Raw genomic sequence first — 6,241 nt, forward strand, 5'->3', positions numbered from 1 at the left:
CAAAAAAATCCACAATCAAGAATGAACCCTCTTCCCCCAAGCCAAAGTAAGACAACTGAGAAAAAACCAACATTTGTTTAACTCTTTACAATTTACAACAATTTCATAATCAAATCCACTTGATATTGGCAGTATCCTTGAGAGGTCAGCAAGTGTTAGAATTCATTCTATAATTTAGACAATTATGGTTGATGGATGTCGAGCGACCTGTTCCAAATCACACATGACTAGTGTTCTGACTCCAAGTCTAGTGATCCTTCACTACTACACCAGGATGAGCGGACAGAAGATCTAAAAACAGAAACGGCAGGGGGGAAGAATAAATTCAGGACACATAATAGAAGTGGAAATCACTGGAATAATAATAGAAGTGGAAATCACACATAATAGATGTGGAAATCGCTGGAAAAGGTTGGTGGAAAATCAATTATGTAATCCATAACCTCCTTATCTAAAATTTCATTCCTTGACGACCAGGGTATACAAACACATCGACTGTCTTTTTAAAAGATATTCAGTCCCTTCCTGATTAGGAGCTAAACATAATCATAAGCGAGGAGGACAGTCTGTGCTGGGCGAGCGCCCTCCGGGCCAGTGATTCTCACAAACTCTGCAGCAGGAACCAGTGGGAGGCAGCCAGCGAGCCATAGCCCTAGCACAGGTCCCCCAGGAAACATGTGGCATCCCTTTACACCTGGTCCACGTACTACTCACATCAGTCAATCAGATGTGACACGACCATTGTGGTTTTTAAAGAGATTTCTTTCCAAGCAGAAGCCACATTTGCATTACAAGTACATTTCTGCTTCTGTGTGATTCCCCCCCCCACAAAGCTTATATATTATGATTCCAAAACAGAAAATTTTCAGCTTTTTTTTTTAAAATTTCCTCATTAGGAAAAGATAGGCAAGTTTTTCTAAGAAAATTTCTTTGCCAAAGCCACTGCTGGCTCTGGTCCCTGATCTTGTGCTTATGGCACATGTGCCACTGTGGACAGAGCTGCCAGGAAAGTCAAATGTCTTCTCCATGGGCCATAGTGCTTGTCCCCAGGGGTTCTTTATGCATGTCTTGGGTAGATCATCCATTAAAAGGCAAAAGAGTTAGAACATCTTTGGAAAAAAAAAAAAATTTCATCCCCAAATTTCTATAGGGTTTCCTTTTGAAGAGTTTCAGGGAAAAAGATGATTTGGCAACTTAGGATGTCCCTGAGTAAATTTGGGAATGCAAACCTTCTTGATAACAAATTGCAAAATGTTTTCCTCGATATTTAAAGAAAGGGTCAGCACACAAAAGGGGTGGTCATGATTGCAAACCGTATCTCAAGCATCTGTTCTGTAAGTGAGGGGGGATGTATTGAAAGAACGGAAGGGCTGAGGCCAGGGCGATGTGCTCAGCTCGATGGGATTTCCCGATATAGATGTGCGCCTCCCCCTGGGGATTCGAGCTGGACAAGAGCCCCGTGTTCAAGATGGAGAAAACAACCCTGCTTTAAATCCAGCAGAGCTAGGAATGGATAATTCTTCCAATTACAAAGTAAACACATCCCCAGCTAAATATGGGAGTGACAGCATGTCCATAAAATTCAAGTGAGATCTGTTTTTAGGAGTACTCAGTTAAAAACTGGCAACAGCCGGGAGTTCGCAAATAAACTTAAAATTAATCATGTTCTAGTATTTTGCTCTTTTCTTTTTAGTAATTTGTTCTATTCATTTCTGGAATACTTCATTGTAGTGGCTTCTACTTGCATATATTATCTCTTGGCCATCAAACTTTAATACCTAAATACCTATAATAAATACCTATTGGTTTATCTTTTATTTTTTATTTTTATTTTTATCTTTTTAAAGATAAAAAGATATTTTTATTTTTTATCTTTTTTAAATTCAATCGGCCAACATATAGTACATCATTCGTTTCAGATGTAGTGTTGAATAATTTATCAGTTGCGTAGAACACCCAGTGCTCATCACATCATGTTTATTTTTTAATTTTATTATTTAACTAATAAAAAGAATTAACTATGAAGTGGTATAGGTAACAATTCTAACCATGGATACTTTTCAGAGACTCATACTGCAAACAAATATATTGGCACTTATTATTAGCCTTACGATTTATACTGAACATGCCAACATATTTTCTGTTCCAGATCTTTGTTCTCTCTGTCTGAAATTTTCTTCTCCCTCCACTTTCCAAATCTGGTGGCTTATCCTCCCGGTCTCTTCTTTAATGTTACCTTCTTAGAAAGACCTTCCTCAACTACTCTATCTAAAGGAGATGCCCCATTATTTATCAAAATACACTAATTATTTATTCTGTAAGTACTTATCATTATCTTATTGATTATTACATGCTATGTTTATTTGTTTATTTCCTGTCTCTCTTACCAGCATGCAAAAGCTTGAGGGCAGGAATCTCGTCTACCTTTATTATCCTTGTATTTCCAGCTTCTAGTCTAGAACAAAGTAGGTGCTCAATAAATATATGTTTAATGAGTGATTGGACATTTGTCTCTTCCTTATTTGTTTAGTCCTGATGTCAAGACTTTAAAGATTTTCTGGCTTCACTTTCTTTACTATTTTTCAAACAGAACCCAAATTTTTCATCAAACTTTCTTTTACCTATACATACTCATTATCATACAACATGGCTTTTACAGTCTAAGAAGCATTTCCTAAATCTGAGAAATAAATTGTCCCCTTGATTCTGAAATCTTACTTTAAAATGGAAACAAGACACCTTTATTTAAGGGATATAGGTATTGGTAAAGAAAAAAAATCAATTTTTAACCACTGGCTATAAGCAATAACAAAAAATCAACTGTTTTCCAAAATATTAACTCGGGGCACCTGTATGGCTCAGTTCGTTAAGTGACTGACACTTTTTTTTTTTTTTGTATAAAACTGTACCTTCTTTATTTTGCATACTTTAATCTCAGAACAAAATAAACAAGCAAAAAAAAAAAAAAACACAATACACATCCAAACCCCTTGTCAAATAATCAGAAGGGATAGGGCTTTAGGGCCTTCTTTCCTGCCTCAAAGACAGGAGGAAGAAAAAAAAAAAAAACCCACTGGACATCAGCAGAGGGAACCAGGTGAACAGGGCCACTCCCGGCTGCTGGGGAGCCATGGGGACACTATACAGAGGGCTCAAGTTCTGCAGGTAGAACTAATCTACTTCTTCCATGCGAGAGGCATCCTCATCACCCTCAAGGGGGGTGGATCTCATCAGGAACAGCAGCACTGGGTTCCTCTGCTGTCACTTCATCTTCATCAATGCCCAGGCCTAGCTTGATCATGCAGTAGATGCGGTTGGAGTGAGTCTGGGGATCCTCCAGTGAGAAGCCAGAAGAGAGCAGAGCTGTTTCAAACAACAGCACCACCAGGTCCTTGACAGCCTTGTCGTTCTTGTCCGCCTCTGCCTTCTGCCGCAGCGTCTCCACAATGGGGTGGTCAGGATTGATCTCCAGGTGCTTCTTGGCCATCATATAGCCCATTGTGGAGTTGTCCTGAAGGGCCTGGGCTTTCATGATCCGCTCCATGTTGGCTGTCCAGCCATAGGTGCTAGTCACAATGCAGCAGGGTGAAGACACTAGCCTGTTAGAGATGGTCACCTTCTCAACCTTCTTATCCAAGATTTCTTTCATGAGTTTGCAGAGGTTCTCGAACTTGGCCTTGCTCTTCTCCATTTTCTTCTTCTCCTCTTCATCCTCAGGCAGCTCCAGGCCCTCCTTGGTAACGGAGACTAGACTCTTCCCATCAAACTCCTTGAGTTGCTGCATGCAGTACTCGTCAATAGGCTCTGTCATATATACTACCTCGAAGCCCCGCTTTTGCACTCGCTCACAAAAGCGGAGTTGGCAACCTGCTCTTTGCTCTCACCGGTGATGTAATAGATGGACTTCTGGGTCTCCTTCATGCGGGACACATACTCTGAAAGAGAAGTCATCTCATCCCCAGACTGGGAGGTATGGTAACGCAGCAGCTCAGAAAGGCGGCGCCGGTTAGTTGAGTCCTCATGGATTCCAAGCTTTAGGTTTTTAGAGAACACCTCATAGAATTTCTTACCGTTCTCCTTGTCTTCTGCCAGTTCAGAGAAGAGCGCAAGGCACTTCTTCACAATATTTTTGCGAATGACCTTCAAGATTTTGCTCTGCTGAAGCATTTTTCGGGAGATGTTCAGGGGCAGATCCTCAGAGTCAACCACACCGCGGATGAAGTTGAGATACTCTGGTATCAATTCATCACAGCTGTCCATGATAAACACACGGCGAACGTAGAGTTTGATGTTGTTCTTTTTCTTCTTGTTCTCAAAGAGGTCAAAAGGAGCCCGACGGGGGATGAAAAGCAATGCCCTGAATTCCAGCTGACCTTCTACAGAGAAGTGCTTGACTGCCAAATGGTCTTCCCAGTCATTAGTAAGGCTCTTATAAAACTCTCCATATTCCTCCTGAGTAATGTCATCAGGGTTTCTGGTCCAAATGGGTTTAGTCTTGTTCAGTTCTTCCTGATCAATGTATTTCTCTTTAATCTTCTTTGTTTTCTTTTTCTTGTCTTTCCCACTATCATCCTCCTCATCTGATCCCACATCTTCAATCTTGGGCTTCTCCTCATCATCTTTATCTTCTTCCTCCTTCTCCCCCTTCTCCTCCTCTGCCTCATCATCACTGGTTTCTTTCTCTCGTTCCTTCTCCAAATAAAGGGTAATGGGGTAACCTATGAACTGCGAGTGCTTCTTCACCACTTCTTTGACCCATCTCTCCTCTAAATACTCTGTCTGGTCTTCTTTAAGATGGAGAATCACTTTGTACCCCGGCCAATGGGCTCACCATGGTCTGCACGCACAGTGAAGGAGCCCCCAGCAGAAGACTCCCAGGCATACTGCTCATCATCATTGTGCTTTGTGATAACCACCACCTTCTCTGCCACCAGGTAGGAAGAATAAAAGCCAACGCCAAATTGTCCAATCATGGAGGTGTCTGCACCAGCCTGAAGAGCCTCCATGAATGCTTTAGTTCCGGACTTGGCAATTGTTCCCAAATTATTTGTGAGATCGGCTTTGGTCATGCCAATGCCTGTGTCCACTAGAGTCAGGGTACGTTCCTGGGGGTTGGGGATGATGTCAATTTTCAGCTCTTTACCGCTGTCCAACTTGGAAGGATCTGTCAGGCTCTCATAGCGAATCTTGTCCAAGGCATCAGACACATTACTGATCAACTCCCGAAGGAAAATTTCCTTGTTAGAATAGAAAGTATTGATGATGAGGGACATAAGTTGGGCAATTTCTGCCTGGAAGGCAAAAGTCTCCACCTCCTCCTCTCCATGGTGCACTTCCTCAGGCATCTTAAAAGAGAAGAGCTGCAAGCACTACAGACCACAGTGGGAAGGGGCTGCGTCCAGCAACGACTCCGCAACAAGACCGCGCGGGGGTGACTCAAGAGCAGTGACTGACTCTTGATCTCAACTCAGGTCTCCATCTCAGAGTTGTGAGTTCAAGGCCAGGCAGCATGGAACCCACTTAAAAAATAATAATAATATTAACTCCATTGTTGAGTTTTCTTTAAAAAAGGATTTTAGTCCTTCATTTTTTTGAGAGCAAGAGTGAGACAGAGAGAGAGGGAGTGAGCATGTGTTGGCGGGAGGGGCAGAGGGAGAGAAAGGGAGGATCTCCAACAGAGCTCCATGGGAACCCAAGCAGGGCACCATCCCATGACCTTGAGATCGTGACCTCAGCTGAAATCAAGAAGCAGGTGCTTAACCCACTGAACCACGTCAGTGCCCCACTAAGTTGGATTTAAAGATTATTTCACTTATTTTAATTCTGACTTAAGATTCATCAAGTCAACAAATATTTTTTGAGCCTTTTTATAGTTAATGTGATCACTCCATTTTGCAATTATGGAAGTTTAGACACAGACAGCCTAGATTCCTCAGAGGGGATCTGGAATAACTTTCTAATTCATAATGCACACATAGATACAAGGAGTAATTCATAAAATACTGCGGCTATCAGATGTGTACAGAGCTTTTGCCCAGCATTCTGTCTCCTACCCATGCAGAGGCTATTCCTTTTCCTCCAGTATCTGTTCTTTTCTTTCAGTTCCTAGTTTGAGCACTTGACCTGCAAGAATAAAGATAACATTTGCCGGCTCCCATGTTTACGCGACCCAGTGAGGGCCAACGGGGGTGGGAGTGAAAGTAGCCCATCTTCTCTAATGGGGACACATCATTAAGAGGTG

General features: G+C 42.0%; 1 pseudogene; it reads right to left on the reverse strand.

Moving 5' to 3' along the window:
* Positions 1 to 2,881: 2,881 nt before the first annotated feature.
* On the reverse strand, positions 2,882 to 5,384 carry LOC122904486 (annotated as a pseudogene).
* Positions 5,385 to 6,241: the final 857 nt, after the last annotated feature.

The sequence above is a fragment of the Neovison vison genome, chromosome 4, assembly GCF_020171115.1.
Source record: "Neovison vison isolate M4711 chromosome 4, ASM_NN_V1, whole genome shotgun sequence".
In the NCBI taxonomy this organism is placed as follows: Eukaryota; Metazoa; Chordata; class Mammalia; order Carnivora; family Mustelidae; genus Neogale; species Neogale vison.